Here is a 17,579-nt window from a genome sequence, read left to right on the forward strand (position 1 = left end):
GGGGAATCGAACCCACGTCCTTTCACTTTCCGGGTGAACGCCCATCAACCATTTTCTGAAAACGGACAAGGACGAAAAGCTCAAAGGGCTAAATGTGGCCCCCGGGCGATGTGTTGAAGACCCCTGTTTTCTAGCCGGAACAACAATATTACATGTTTTTCCAGCACTTGATAATTTTTTTAACGTTTTTTTCAAGTCATGCTTACGGTAGTATGAAATCTACGCTTAGCATGTTAATAACAGGAAGTACGAGTGTAAACGAACCACAAAGTAAACCCAAAAAAAAAAACTTTTGCAATGTGAATTTCGCATGCCGCATTCCTGCAAGGGAAAGCTAAAATATGAGGTGGTGGTGAAATATCAGTGATTCATATTTTTCAAGGAATTGAAAAATTCAATTCTTCATTCTCATCATTCTAGTTTTCCTGAAATATCTCAGTCAACGTTAAAAAATTTTCCCCAACTCGCGCCTCCAAAAATGCTGTCCCTCATCCCTCAGATAAGAATTGCTGATTTATAGCGTAAAAAAGGCAAAACTGATGGTAATTCCACTGGAGGCCCTGTCAACCCCACCTCTGGGGAGAGGGGGGGGGGGGGTGTCATGTTCCCTTGAACAGTCACCCGCCCAAGTGGCATCAGAAGCGATAATTGCGAAACATCCCACGCTTCCGTTTCCGTGGCCACCATCACAATAATTTATTGATTTTGGGGGGCGGGAAGAGAAAGAGAGACAATACTATCTCTGGGGAAGGCGTTTGCAACCCTCGATTTTCTCGTTCTTTTCATTTATTTTTCAAATTTCATATCTCTCTCCTCTTCATTTTTTTTTTCATTTGTGGTAGCGTATCCCAAATCACGGGCCAGATTGGAAGGGGTTGTAGAAGCTATGGGTTTAAGATGGGAATAAGAAAAAAAAGTTCTGGAAAAAAGAGGAGGGTTGATCAACAAGTTTTCGGAGAGGTTGATAGCTGGAGCTGGTTTGAAAATTAACTTTGCTTGGTTATTTTAGTGTTTAGGGTTATCTCTATATTGTATTTTGTGGTTTTGAAAAATATATATTTAAGTAATTTATTGATAATAGTAGCGTCAAGAGTATTTTTAGGCCTACTTCAATAAGTACATTTTTTGAGGCTTGGTAAGCCACATTGTTGGCTTTTGGTCCAGTTGACGTCCAATACTAATTTTCACCTTTTCCTCACGGTGACCTTAGTATGTTACACTGAAGGATAATTATCAAGAGTACTTAGTCATGACGAACAGTATGGAAACTAATGAAAATGGACAACAATACACGGATTCGGTTTTCAACAACGCCCCATTTTGGAGCTCTAATCTTTCTGGAGAGACCATACTTGAGCTGGCTTCCGATTTTGACAAAGATATCACAATCAAACTTCATGGCTCGACCCCTATACCTGATTCAAACCCGAAAAAGGTTCGAGACTTTATAGCTAATAAAATTTCGGATACCAATCGAATTAAAGAAGTAAGATTTTCTCGTGCTGGAGACCTTCTGATTTCAACATCGTCAACCGATATTGCGTTAGAGGCTCTGAAAATTACATCTTTTGGTGATATCCCAGTTGTGACTTGTGTGCTAACAGACTCGCTGTCCTCACGATACATCGTCAGAGGTATTCCTACATCAGTAGAGCTTTCTGAGGTGGCCCAGGAGCTGGAACATAATGATCTTACTCCACTTAATATCCGTAGAATTCTTCGTAATAAACAACCTACAACTTCAATTATAGTGACGTCATTGGGCTCTTCAATGCCTGCTGAACTTAAACTTTGGTACCAATTATTCAGACCTGATCTATTCATTGAACGTCCCCAACTTTGTCTACGTTGTTTTCAGTTTTCTCACAGAACAAAGTTCTGCCGGTTATCATCCCCCCTTTGTCTTTATTGTGGTGAAAATCACCTTGCCAAGGACTGTAAAGGTGTGAAAAGATGTAAAAATTGTAACTCTGAAAATCATCTACCCACTGATAAGCTTTGTCCTAAGTATCAAAACGAAGTGAGAGTATTGAATTACAAGTTAACTAAAAATGTCCCGATCCATGTTGCTAGACAGGCATGCAGAACATCCAGCAGTTCATATGCAGGAGTAACAGCTTCATCAATTTCTTCGGATAGTTTTCAGTCTTTTAAATTGGACATAATGAATGCAGTTTCTTCCGAACTAAAAAAATTCAGGGAGGCACTTGTTGAAGAAACAAAGCAGTCTATTGTGGAAGCAATCACACAAGCAATAAAAGAGGTTATTCCCGACATGTTGAAGTCCCTGATGGAGGGTGTTCAACCTAATTTGATGGATCCGAGAAATGTTCGAAAGAGGCCTAGCTCACCGGAGAACTTAATATCTGATGCAATTCAGTTTAACCCTGTTCGAGGAGGTAAATCTAAATTACCTCGTGAACTGGGATCTCCATCGCAGAGCAGTGGAAAGTGAATGAAATCATGGTTTTGTTTGTTTTTTTTTCCCCCCCTTTTTTTTGCCAACTACTTTTCTTTTGAAGAGCTTAATCAGCTCCTTTTTTTTTGATTTTCATGTCAAGTCGACGTCATATAAGGTTATCTTAATGTTTTTATGTTTTGTGGAAATGAAGTTAATTTCCCAGTAGTAAGCATGGTGCAGTAATTTTTTTAACACTGAGTTTTTTATGCCTAATTTTAGAAATTTCAATATCCTTCAATGGAATGTCAATAGCATCTCTTCAAAAATTACAATTCTTAAGCAGTTTATAGATAAATTTGATATTCTGGTTTTCCAGGAAACATGGCTCTCTCCGTCCAAAAAATTCTTTCTTCCTGGTTTCCATATTTATCGTCTTGACAGGAATTACTCCTCAGGTGGTGGTATCATTACAGCCATTCGCTCTTCAATATCCTCTAAATTGGTGTGGTCCTTCTGTGATCCCTCAATGGAAATTCTTATCACGCAAGTTTTTATCAACAATAAATCCTTTTTCCTAATCAACATATATAGACCTCCTTCTCCCTTTTCATCAGGTCCTTTAGACCAGGCTATTTCACATGTTTCTGGTGATTTTTTATTACTTGCTGATATGAACTGTCATAATAAAGCATGGGGTAGTAATCACGACTCTAGTGCGGGCAATCAATTATACAACTGGATCCTCCAAAATAACATTTGCCTTTCTCCTCCCAAATGCCCAACCTTTTATAGAGGTTCTACAGCATCTTATATTGACTTGTGTTTCAGCTCTCCCAACTTAAATCGTCATTTGATCTGGTCTACAACTGCTTCTCTTTACAATAGTGATCATATTCCAATTCGGATTTCTTTACCCTCATACCGTCTTGCTGCCATCAATATAAAACATTCCATTCACTGGCCTACTGTTGTCGCTCATCTAAAAGAGATCAACATGGAATCAATTTATAATAATCTTTATGACCAGATCAAACAAGCAGTTCATTCATCCTATAGGAAAAAACAAAAAACATTCTCTTACAAATTAAGACTTGATCAGGATGGACGTCAATTACTTAAGAGAAAGAAATGTCTGTTCCGTACTTATCGTAGAATTCCTTCCATTCAAAACTTAATCAATTACAAACAGCATGCTGCCATTTTCAGGCGTCATCTTAGAATCCTTCGGTTCAAAAATTTTGTTTCAGAGATAATGCCACTTTCTTCCCCTTCACAAATTTATTCAGTTCTTCGTAAACATAAATATGTGGCTTCTAAGTCATGGGATAATTCCAACCATATTTTTTCTACTGCTCAGAATAATGTGGTAACTCCTTCAGACCAAATAGCTCTTCTAAAATCTCATCATTTTCCAACATTCAATGATGTTCCTTGTTCCTTGTTTATTGGCCCACCTCGATCATTTTGTGACACCACTAATAGTTCCTTCACTGAAGGTGAACTCATGAAAGCTATCAAGTCTGGCAGATCAAATACACCAGGTCCAGATGGCATTCCTCTTAAAACTTTCAATCATCTCCCCAAAAAGGGACTGGAACTTTTATTACCCTTTAATAATTTATGGCAAACTTCAACTTGTCCTCACTCATTCAAAGAGGGCAGAATCATTTTTATACACAAATCTGGTAAATCACCATCTGAGCCGAAATCCTTTCGTCCTTTGACACTTATTAATACAATTAACAAAATCTTTGAAAGAATAATTCTTTTCAGACTAAATTGGATCTCATTGAAATTCAATATTTTTCCTCCATGTTTTTATGGGTTCAGAATTAAAACAGGGTCAGAAGCTTGTCTCAGAGACATTGTATTTAACATTCATAAGTCTTTTCAAAGGAAGGAAACCAGTTATTTGTTGGCATTGGATATTCGTTCTGCATACGATTCTGTAAAGCACAATTTGTTAATTCACAAACTGGCCAGGATGGGTTTCCAAGGTCTCATACTTGATTGGCTCTATGAATACTTGACTCATAGATCTCATTACATTGATTGGAGAGGAGATAAATCCCAAATATTTTCTCCGTCCTGTGGTCTATTACAGGGCTCCTCATTATCTCCCATCCTTTTTGCTCTTTTTACACTTGACATAGTCACATATATTCCAAATCATACAAGTATTTTTATTTTTGCTGATGATATTTTCCTTTATACGAGTTCAGATGATGGTACTACAGCAGAATTAAATATGAAAGAATCCATTTCGCAAACTCTTTGTTGGGCCAGAAATAGCTCTTTAGATATCTCAGTAACGAAATCCAAATTCTCCATCTTCTCGAGAAAACGAAATGTTCACTTTCCTTCTTTTGTCATTGACAATATTCCCATTCCTTATGACCCTTTTATTAAAATTTTAGGTATTTACTTCGAGCGCACTTTACGTTGGAAAAAACACATTCATCATCTTCATTCTAAGGGTACCTATAGTCTAAACATTTGCAAATCCATTAATCATGCCTCGAGGAATATTCCATGTAGTTTTATCAAACCGGTGTTCAGAAACATTATTACAGGTATTCTTGGGTATGGATCAGTCATTTGGCTCAATGCAGCTGAGTCTTCTCTTCTTAAACTTAACACAATTTATAATTCAGTCATGCGCTCAATTCTCTGCCTGCCAAGGTCCACTAGAATCAACAAAATGAAAATGATTCTTGATTTTCCTAAATTTCAGGATCTCTTACTCTTAAGGATCACCAATTTTTGCATTAACTCAACTGCTTCTCCTACTCAGGGTCCATCCAACCTTTTGAATACTGGTTTTAACAAACTTGCTCCTCCTTTGTCAAACAAAATGGACCAATTTTTGGCACACTGTCAGTTCTTTCCACTGCCTGTTATTCAACCAGTATTTCCAAATGAGCCTTGGCGGCCTGACAATATCTCTATTATCACAGATTCAATTTTATTTCAACAATTCCCCAAAATTCCAGGTGTTCAACATCTCTTTCAAAGTTTTCTGGATTCTATTGATCCAAATACAATAATACTAGCAACAGATGCTTCAAAGAAACAATATGTTTCTTGTGGTGCTTACTATCCTGCACAAAATACTATTAGAACTTGGTTTGCTCATCCTGACTCTTCAATTTTCTCAGGGGAAGCCTTGGCCATTTCAATGTGTTTAAAAACATTTCTTCCTAATAACAAACAATGTATGATGATCTTTTCGGATAGCAAATCAGTTTTGTTGGCATTGAAATCATTCTCTTTCCGTTCTCACACTGTCATTCATCTTCTTCATTCACATTTAAACTGGGCCAGTTCTTTCTCAGAACATATTTCACTTATCTGGGTTCCTAGTCATTCAGGCATCATTTTAAATGAAATAATAGATAGAAGTGTTCGTCTTATGGCTTCTTCTGTACAGGCTCCTTCTCCTACGCACATATACCCTGAGGACCTTCGTGCAATTTTTCACCAGAAATTTAAAAACTCAAATTCAGTCTCTCAGAGAAGTTTACTTCCAGAATTTTCTGGCTTCTATAAGTCCTGTGAAAAGTATTCCCATCTCTTTTCTTCTCGGAAGTTGGAAATTTTGTTTTTCAAACTCATTGTTAATAGGGCTCCTCTTAACACTTATTTACATTTTATACACGAACTGGATAGTCCAAACTGTTCACACTGTGGTGAGTTGGAAACTTCTGAGCATTTTCTTTTTCACTGTTCTAAGTTCTCTCATATTCGGAATCAGACACTTAATATTTGCCATCCTCAAATAAACAATTGGAATAAATTTCTTTCTACTTCTCCTAAAGTTGCGATTCAGAGGTTAGAAGAATTCCTTACTCTATGTAATCGCTGGTAATTTTGTTTTTTCGGTTTTTTGGGTTCCATTTTTTCTCTACACACACTCATCAAGGGACTACATATCATTAGCATTTTGTTTGTAACCAAGATCGTCCCCTTGGTTTGAAGAAATCATACTCTCCTTCCCGCTCATCACCATTTTCGTGTTTTTTTTTTTTTTTTGTCAAATTTTTGTGTTTCCTTGATGGTTGTATTACTTTGTATTTTTCATATGCCTTACCTGTGGTTTTTTTTTTTTTTTTTTTTTTTTTTTCTTTTCTTTTCTCCCTCTCTCCCCCCTTTCACTTCAGGGATTAGCCTTGGCAGCATAGAGCCCTGAATAATAAGACCAAGACCAAGACCAACAAGTTTTCGAAATTTTGGCTTTGGTTCTGCTCATATTTAGACTCGCGGCATAGTACAGAGCGCTCGTTTGTAGCCAACAGCGGTAGACAGTTACGAGAAGGAATTTTCCATCTCATATCGAAATATTGTATAATACTAACATCACACACATTAATTCAGTAATATCAATACAGCATTATCAATTGTTACTCTTATAAATTGTGAATTTTTATTACTTATGGAATTTTTCGCTAATTGGTTCTGAACTTTGGTTAATTCAGGAATTTTTTCTTTTATTATTTAACTTAGCCTTCATAAGTTCTGGAATTTTTCTCTTATTTATTATAAAATTTTTCTTTCGTCAGTTCCGAATTTTGTATCTTCCTTCTGTTCTAAAAATTTTATTAGTTATGCAATTTTATCTTTTCCCTTTGTTCTGAAATTTTAATTAATTCTGGATTTTTTTTCCTTAGTTCTGCAATTTTCCCCTTTCCCATCCCTTAGCGTGGAAATGAAGGGCTGCTACAAATCGCAGTTAACAAACATAAACTGTATTTCATGGAAAAAAAAAATCCAAAATACCATATTTCATTGAGAAAAATACAGTAAACTGGAATCTTAAATAATAATCCGCAAAATACGGGGCATCGCCAATTGTCATCCCTTAGCTCTGCAGTTTTTCTCTTCCCTTAGTTCTGAAATTTTTTCCCCATCCTTCAGAGTTTTGCAATTTTTTCTTTCACTAGACCTGAAATTTTATTAATTCTGATTTTTTCTTTCATAAGTTTTGAAATTTTTTATAGCTCTGAAGTTTTATTAAGAAATTTCTCTTCTTTTTACTGAAACTTTTCTTCCATTAGTTCTAATTTGTTCTAAATTTGTTGAAAAAACTAGTTCTGAATTTTTCCTGTCATTTGTTCCGATTTTTTATTAGTTATGGAACTTTTTCTTCCTGTAGTTCTGAATTTTATTTAATTTGGAATTTTTCCTTCCACTAGTTCTGAATTTTATTTTATTTGGAATTTTTTCTTCCATCAGTTCTGAATTTTTATTAATTCTATATTTTTTCTCTTAGTTCTGGAGTTCCTTAGGCCTTTCCAATTGTGCAGAAATTTTGTCGTCCATTAGTTCTGAAATTTTTTCTGAATACTTTTGAGGTTTTATTAATTGTCAATTTTTGTTTCCATTAGTTCTTATCTTTTATAAGTTCTGAAATTTTTCTCTTATTTATTCTGAATTGAGGCGCCGTGAAGTCAGTACCTACCACAAGAGGCTGGCATGAAAACGTATTAACCTCAAATTTGGATGAGGTGTCTATGACACAGACTGCCTACCCCGATTTTTTTTCATCTATTGTCAAGCACAACCTTTTTCGTTTTGTTCACATAACGAAGAAGAATGTAAACTATCAGCATTTAGTCGAAGAGTTTGATCGATTCTCGACTCAGAAATTCCTCTTCAATAAGCTAAACTCGTCTTTCTTTGTGTTTTTCTTCGTTCTTGTGAATTTCACTTAGCGTGTTTTTTTTTCTCGGTGGTTTTTTTTTTTCCTAGCACATCTTTGAATTTGCAAGATAAGTGGTCTTTTTTTTATTGCTCTCAATTTTTTTTTAATTTCCGTTGGTATTTTCGGTCGATTTAAATTTTATTTTCTCTCATTTCATTTTAAGTGTTCTTTCGCCAGGTTTGTGACCGTTGCTTTTTGTCGATAATCAATTTTTCGCTCCATTTTTAATGTTTTTTCCCCTTTTTTTGATATATTTTCGTGAGTTTTTGGGCATTAGTGTTAGTGAACGTTTCCCGGGTATTCTCAGTATTTTTTTTTTTCATTTTGTTTGCTTGTATTGTTTCAAGTTAGTGAATAATTAGCTAATTTTAATAAATATAAATTGTACTTGTAGCTTAATATTTTTTCAGAGTGTGTTGTATTCTTTATATACATATATATTTTCTTCGTGATTTAGTGTTGAGCATTCTGTTTCACGTAATTTTTTCGTACAACCTCTTACGTATATTTCGCATTGTAATGTATTTTATGTTTTTTTAATTTCCTGTTAACGCTTCTCATTTTCCTATTTTTTAGTATTATTATCTAGTTTAGCAATAGTGTTAGTATGCCTCGACCTCGACTAGTTTTGTGTAGAGCTTGCGACGGAAGATTTCCCTGGTCTAGGGATATAGTAGCTGATAGTTTCAATTGTAAAGGGTGCTTGGATAGGGCAAGGCTGGAACTCGAGGTCGAAGCGTTACGGGAAAAAGTTAGGATTCCAGAGAGCCCGGTTATAACGGAGCCACTTCTCGTCGAGCCACCTGTTGACGAAGAAGCAATCTCCACGAACAACGACAGTTTAGAGGGCGAATGGGTGGTCGTGGATGAGGTAGAGGGGGATAGTGATAAGGGTTTAATCATCGGTGATTCTATGGTTACGGAACTTGGGAACAGAGTGTGTAGGGATTTTCGGTGTTTCGAGTACTGTTTTTTTCTGGGGGGGGGGGGAAGAGTGGCAACGTTCGAGACGTTTTTCATCGCCGAAAGTTGCTCTCCTTGCGGGTGATTCTGTGGGTGGGAACGAATCAGGTAGGAGAGAATATTAGTGAGTCTCTGTCGGAGTACCGGGATTTACTATTATCCGCTAGGGAGTGGGTTCAGATGTGGCAGTGATTCCAGTGCTGCCAAGAGGTAGTAGGGGGAATAGGAGTAGGATCCACCAATTCAATGTAGGCCTGAAGGACATTTGCTCCTCACTTGGGGTCACGTTCCTGGAACTTCCTGCATTTACCGATAGATGGCTTCGTTCGGATGGGATCCATCTAAATAGGAGGGGGACCTGGGAGGTTTACGATAGTGTTAGGTTAGGTTTTTTACTCCCAGACAACGTAGTCGGAAATGCGGGTTAGTTAATGATAATCACAACAGTACTGACGGGGAATTACCCACCTCTGACTTGGATGGTTTCTCGATTGACACTAAATCACCGGGCAAATTAAAATGTGTGTTAATAAATGCCTGGAGCTTCGGTAATAAGAAAGATTTTTTAGAAACTACGATAGTTGTGGAGGGCCTGGATCTTATAGCCATTACTGAATCTTGGGCAAAGGATGGGGATGAATCTTTCTCACACATCTCAGGATACGATACTTTTTTGAGAAATAGATGTGATAGGAAAGAGGGTAGAGTGTTGATATACATGAAATCATGTTTGAAGACTAGAGAGTGTAAGGTGAAGAGAAGTGATATTGAAACTATAGGGGTTGAGCTTGAAAACAAAAGACATCATAAACGTATTGTTGGGGTTTATTACAATGCATCGAATAGGGATCCAAACTACATCGCCAAATTTCATGATGAAATTTCCTATATGTGTAAGCGTAAAAGGGTTCTCATACTAGGGGATTTTAATTACCCAGGTATGATTGGGAGAATCTTTCATCTAGAGATCAGTATGAAAGAGACTTTCTTCAGTTGGTGCTCGAAAATTTTTTGTATCAGCATGTATCAGAAGCCGCTAGGGGTACGGCTATTTTGGATTTAGTTCTTACTAGTTCTGAGGATCTTGTTAAACATGTTTCGGTGGGGGAAGAGTTTTCTTCCAGTGATCATCATATAGTCAGATTTCACTGTAACTTTTTCTCGGGTGTGGTTGATAACAAAAGATTGGTTCCTTGTTTTCGGAGAACTAACTTTAATGTTTTGAGAGGAGGGTTAGCTGAAGTTTTCAAAGAGACCGGTCGGAATCAGTAGGGGTGGTAAGTCAATGGGAAGAATTTAGTACGAAGCTGTCCGACGTCATACCCTTTGTTCGAAAAAAAGCGTGTTTGTACATCGCACCCTCTATGGTTCACATATAGCGTGCGTAACCTTTATCTTGAAAAGAAAAGAGCATTCAGAGAGTATAAAAGTGGACGGGGTGACCTATCATTGTTTACTGATAAAAGAAGAGTGTTGAAGAAAGTGATAAGGGATAGTAAAAAGGAAGTTGAATCTAGGTTGGCAGATAACATTGACTCTGACCCAAAATTATTTTTTCGATACGTCAATAATGGATGTACGGGGACAGTTGGCGCCCCTCTCGATAGGAGGGTCGGGGTTAGAGAGCAATGTAGAAATGTGTAGTGCTTTCAATGACTTCTTGGCGTCGGTTTTTAATGGAGATAATGATATTCAATATACGGGTGTTGGTTGCATGATGACGAAATTTTGCTGACAGTGGGGGGGGGGGCAAAAATGGCTAAAAGATTTGCTTACGTAATACTTGAACGGCCCCTGTGTTAAATACGGGATGATACGAATAAATTCTGCCAAAAATTTCAATTTTTTTGCTTTAAATGCAATTTGCTAATTACTGTTAAAATTGCAAAAGGATGTGGAAATAAAGGGCTGCTACAAATCGCAGTTAACAAACATGAACTGCATTTCATGAAAAAAATATTCCAAAATACCATATTTCATTGAGAAGAATGCAGTAAAAACTGGGATCTTAAATAGTAAAATATACGGGACATCGCCAGTTGTCATAAAAAATTGCTAAAAAATGGGCACAATCACCGATGGTAATTAAAATTAGAGATGGGACGAATATTCGGCTGCTATTCGGTATTCGGCCCTTTTGCCGAGTATTCGGTTCGGCCGAATATCTGTGTAAATCTTAGCACAACAAACTAATCACGTTGTTGAGACATCCTCAAGTCACCTTGCCTCAAAAAAAAATACTGCGCAATCGAATTTCACAGTTACGGCAGTAAAACAGACGTTTCTGCAACATCCCGATTTCTGCCCTTATCTTCTTTTTCTGGTTTTTGACGTCATGAACTTTGATTTGCATATGAAGTTTTCTTCTTCCGTTTCCTGCTAGGCTTTAAATTATGGATGATTCATTTTATGTTACTTATCGGTATACATCTTTGCGTAATTTTGTTAAAACCATGTGCTCCCCTAATTGTTTTGAGCAGTGTAGAAAGGAAAAATAAGTCGTAAATTTTATGATGCTTTAATACTCGAGAGTAAATCTGTGGTCAGATGGCAAAATGTCACAAGCGTCATTTTCCCCAAAGAATTGAGTTGTTCGCATTCTGGAGTCTCGTTCGTTAAAATTTTGGAAGATGACAAAATTTCGTCCACCCCTTTCGGTTTATGGGGAACCAATGGAGGCAAATTGCGATAAGTCAAAAAGCCACAGCATTACATTTTTGCAAAATATTGTTTACAAAACTTGCTTCGTGAAATTCTAAAAAGGTGACTTTTTACATTTTGCCATCTGAGCACCGAAATAATGATTGACATTTTCTTAATTAAATGTAAAATTGTAACTAGTGTGTTGGGGGAAAAAATTGATTCTGTAAGCACAGTGATACCTCGGCTAACAAATGCTTTGGCTTATGAATTTTTCAGGTAATGAAGATTTTTTTTTTCGAGATTTTTCTGCTTCGGCTAACGAATACAGATTCAGCTAACGAACATTTTCGATTTTATGTATGCACGCACTAACCTAAAATATTCGCGTCGTGTGCTGAATTTTCGCACCAATCATCATTAGAATTACTGTCACCAGGGCCCGGTTAACTTATGTCCACCTCGGAATCTTTTCTTCAGATGTACTAGGCTTCTCTATGTGAAATTCTTTGAACCATTTCATATGAAATGAAAGGTTCAGCCAAAATAGAAAATGCATTGAAAGAAAAAAAAAGGTACCCTATGTTTTTAGAGCCTGCATACTTTCAGTGCGAGACACATCAATCTGAACAGTCGAAGATATTTTTTCCATCTGCATGTATCAGACTTAGAAATGAGCTGACCAAATCACAAATGGATGGGGACGCATGAACTCGATTGGATTGTGTCACCACGACTAAAGCTGGTGTTGGTTGTGTTACATGTTGGGAAATAAAACTCATCTTCCTGTATATTCTTATTTATACAATTTTGAAGCTATTCATTTTAGCCTTCAATCAGTTTGTCTTTTTTTATAGCATCCCTTGGTGTTTTAAAAAACTTATCTTTAAATTTTTCACAGAAGCTGGAACGAATCAAACGATTTTCCATAGAAACGTATGGGAAATTAAAGTTCGGCTAATGAAGTGATTCCGGAACAAATTATTTTCGTTACTGAGGTATCACTAAAATTAAAATACAATATATCATTATTAAATTTGATTGTCAGTATCATAGCATCAAAAATCTTTTGGTTACTAGTTTTTTTTAATATTTATTTAATTAAAGAATTAAAATATTAAAATGAAATTAATTACTTCAATATCAATCATTCGAAATTACCAATTATTTTATCTTCAATTAAAAATGGCAACTTTATAATTTTGATGAATTTAAAGAAAATTGATATTCAGCCAAATCACTGTGTGTGTTCGCCCATCCCTAATTAAAATTCCGGAAAAAGGGTTAAACCTGACAAATAAGTGAGATGAATATTTATAGTTTTTGCCATAACTATCGTAATATAATTTATATGATGAAAATTCTGCGTGTATTACGACTTTTTAGTAATTATTAAAAATTCAAATAAATATTGTTTAAAAAGCAGGACAAATGAAAAAAAAAAAAAACAACGAAAATTACAGGTATGTCCCACAATACGGGACATGAGTAGTCCTTTAAATTAATTCAGATATTTTACTTGTCCCTCTTTCCAGGAAGGTTGAGAAACACTGAGCTAAAGTATCATACCATTTCTCAAACCACCAGTTTATCCAATCATAATGCACAAAGAGTGAATTACGTTGCGGATACATCTTCACTTCATAGTCACCCCCCACCGTCAATAATCAAACCCTCTTTCCTGGCACGTGTTCGCAAAACACCTGCATGTTGATGACAAATTAATGAACCCTCTACCTCTCCTCCTACTTCCTTTATTTTCCCTTGAGACACATAGAACGGCCGAATTGAAGTTCACTTTTGGTTACAACGAACTCGGACGTCCGGCTGAAAGAGAACAAAGTAATACAGATAATAATAAAGAAAATGACACACACACACAGAAGAAAAATGAGTTCGTAAAACAGTGTTAATATAAATAAGAGAGAAAGGGTTTGCAAAATAGATAGAGCGCATTTTAGCATTAGCTCTATGGCATGTGTTCGGGACAGAGAACCAGGTCGTAAAAAAAGTGTTCGTAAAGTTCGTAAAATCGAGCGTCGACTGTAAAAGTTCTGGAATTTTTTCTCTCATTTGTTTTGAAATTTTTGTTGGTGCTGAAATATTCTTTTCTTTCATTAGTTCTGAATTTTCATTTGTTTTGAAATTTTATCTTTCGTTCGTTAGTTTTGAAATAATATATTTCATTAATTCTGTTCCAGATAATTTTCACGTATTTACAACCTAATCAGAGAGCTAACAACTTTCTCTCAACGTTCAATCGCCACTGACTTTTCATCCAGTCTATCTCTAATCGAATCTTGAATCTTATGAGCGCCACACTATTTATAACCCTGGTAGAAACTTCGAGAAATAGAATGCTCTACAAAATTCCATTTTACAGTTTACAAGTTGGCGGCGCCACCTTAAAGAGGTGTGGGAACTACTGTCTGGAGGGGCGGGACCTTCTAGAATGTTCTCACCAATCGCATCTTTCTCCGATAAACCGAAACCGGCATCAACTCTCGTTGCCAACAGGAGATTGCGATAAAGACTTGTGCCATCTATCGTCTATAGATCGTAACATTGTCCCCTTTCATAGAATTGTTCGTCCCGACAATTCAGTCCTTAAATCGGCGGGTTGTCACTGCGGTAAGAGGCCAGTCTGTTAAGTGGACCACTTTGAACTTCGAGGATGGCGTTTCCTGGATCCGAGCTACGACGTCGTTCAGTCTCTTCACGGCTCTGTAGGGTCCTTCTCATGACGTCTGAAGTTTCGGGCACAGTCCTTTTCGGCGCTTCGGGTTCCAGAGCCATCTATCGTCTATAGATCGCGTAACAGTTCTTTTATTCCCTTTTTGAAATTTTCTTTCATTAGTTTTTAAATTTTATCTTTTATTAGTTTGAAATTTTATCTTTTATTAGTTTGAAATTTTATCTTTTATTAGTTTGAAATTTTATCTTTTATTAGTTTTGAAATTTTATCTTTCATTAGTTCTTTTATTTCCTTTTTGGAATTTTTTTTCTTACATTAGTTCTTTCTTTCATTAGTTTAATCAGTTATGGAAGTTTTTCTTCCATTAGTTCTAAATTTCAATTAGTTCTGGAATTATTCCTTCCTTTTCTTCTAAATTTTATTTACTTCTGGAACTTTTCCTTCCATTTATTCTGACATTTATTTTATTTGGAATTTTTCTCTTCTGTTATTTTTGAATTTCCATTAATTCTAATACAAATACAAATACAACGCCACAACAGGCAAAATGCCCAACGAGGTGGCTGATAAAAAGATGCCCATAAAAATATGGATGTCATATGTTTCAAAAATACAGCAACCCAATTAAAAATGCGATTAACACAAATTACAAACAATATATACACATGATAAAATATTATACAATGCCCATAAAGAATACTTATGGTTGTCTTATTCTAAGAATGGATAGCTTCTCGATTTACCCCAACATGTTTATCGTATTTCTTTTTAAACGTGTCAATTGTGTTACAATTTACTACCTCCGGGGGTAAGCTATTCCATTTATTAACAACCCTATTGGAGAAAAATTCCCTGCGACACCATAACCTTGCATTGTCCCTCACCAATCGATACTGGTGTCCCCTTGTAAAAGCAGTCGATTGGCGGTGTACTAAAAGTTCATGGTCCATCCTATCCATCCCATTGAAAATTTTGAACACTTCGATCATATCTCCTCGACACCTGCGTTCATCCAATGTAAATATATTCAAAAAATGAAGTCTTTCTTCATAACTCAAGCCCTGTGTGCCAATAAGGACACGCGTAGCTCTTCTCTGCACCCCTTCAACCAAGTCTATGTCCCTCAGTAGGTATGGTCTCCAAAACCTTACAGCATACTCCAGTCCAGGACAAACTAAGCCTCGAAAAAGCGGAAGAATGACTTTAGGAGAACGTGAAGAGACCTTTTTGAAAATGAGACCAAGCATTCTATTCGCTTTTTTGACAACCGCTGAACAATGTTCAGAAAACTTAAGTCGCTCGTCAATGAGAATTCCCAAATCGGTGACTCTAAATTCTGTAAGTTTTTGTTTTTTTAGTTCTGGAATTTTGTCATTAGTTCTGAAATTTTTTCTTCCACTAATTCTAAATTTCTCATCGAATCTGAATTTTTCTTTCATCAGTTCCAAAATTTTTAATGCAGTCTATGCCACTTAATGCACTCACACCGGGACTCGGGGGTTTCTAATAATAATAACGAATGATAACTGTATCCGAAAAGTCCCGCTCGCACGTACGGTGAGCATACATCCCGTTCAACTATATGGGCTGCATGGCGAATGGCCATTTATAAAACGGGAAAACTGTTTCCGCATAATTGGTTGCAAAATGTTAAATTGTTCCATTTTTTTTATTTTATTCAAAAACGCGACTTTTTTTTTTTGCCTTTACGCTATTTTATTCAGCATAATTCATTCATTACTATGAGGCATTAGAATGAGACCATCTAATGTATATTATGAATGGCAATACTTTCGTACTCAATATAATGAGTTACGTTCCATTCATTCCCCTTGAAACAATCTCTTGGAAAAATGAATTTGAATCTGGTCAACTGAAAGGAACTGATCAAGAACTGAATGGAAAATGCTTTTATTTGCTATACATTTCCAGGGCTCCCACTTGTCCTACTTCTTGGTAAAATGCCCTACTTTTGATTAATTTCTAGGTTTTGTACTAGTTTCTGGGGATTGTCTCCCTTTTCCTACTTTTTTTTATCAAATCTTGCCTACAAAATTTTTGTAGCTTTTTTAAAGGAAAAGGGAATCACAGAAATATTGCCAAATAATACAAATGTACTAGATTTCTATTAATTATTCTGCCAAAGCAAAAGTTGTATCATTTTTTCAGGTTATTAAAGGAATGTATGTGAGGCTATGCAGTTTATTAGTTTTTCTTTTGCTTAGTTTGAGGATTCAAAAACTCATTTTGTGTCAATGTTTTGAGTAATCATTAAAAACTTCTATCTGGATAGAAAAACTCATTGCGTATTCACTACTTCATGGTCTTGGACTATTCATTGTACAGCAACTAACATTCATTATTCCAAATTATAAAGCATATTTTGTGTACAGATGAAACAACAATTTGCATAACAAAGCAGCAGGTTTGGTGATTCTGAGGCTTGCTACCCCATGACATTCAATTGTCTTCTATATTTTTAGGACATGCATAGGAATAAACAATGTTTTCAAAGCTCTGCAAAGAGTTAGAAATGAAAGTGCTTCATTTGTTGAAAACAATGACTCAGGCACTGAACAGCAAAGTGTAAACTTTAAAAAGCAGTAAAATCATCTGCTTCACCTTGACTTATTTACTGGACCTTGTAATTTACACTGTGAAAAAACCCCTTTAAAAGGGGTCCCGAAGGGGATTCGTCCTGAAAAAATGTGGGCGGCGTTCAGAGTGGAGCAAAGAGGTACGAGTTAATCATCATGTGTCAGAAATCAGCAGAGGGGAAAACAAACATGTTTGTTAACTCCCGCACATAATTATATGTGGTTGCTAGAGTATGCTGGTTTGATCCAAAATTGTTTTTGCTATCAAGTCATTTCTGTCATTTTGCTGTGGCTGGAGTCAAGCTTATAGGATATTGAAATAGTGCTATGAAAAAAATTTTTATTTTAAAATTATTTTTTTATGTAAGGCTATGATTATGTTGTCTTGGGGGAAGAGGTCCCTCCCCTTTTTCCTACTTTCCTTTATCTTACTTTTTCCAATTTTTTGAGTTCTGAGTCTTGCATTTGCCTTAACTATAAGAAGGTCATTGCAAAAGCAGCTCCACACGTACATAGTTGTACATAGTTTTAGCAGCGAATACCGATAAAAAGACATTAAGTACGCTTTACAAAGAGCAAAAA

Source organism: Pholcus phalangioides, unplaced genomic scaffold, assembly GCF_987345545.1.
Source record: "Pholcus phalangioides strain wild (caught in Gottingen) unplaced genomic scaffold, Ppha-v1.0 ptg000024l_1, whole genome shotgun sequence".
Classification (NCBI taxonomy): Eukaryota; Metazoa; Arthropoda; class Arachnida; order Araneae; family Pholcidae; genus Pholcus; species Pholcus phalangioides.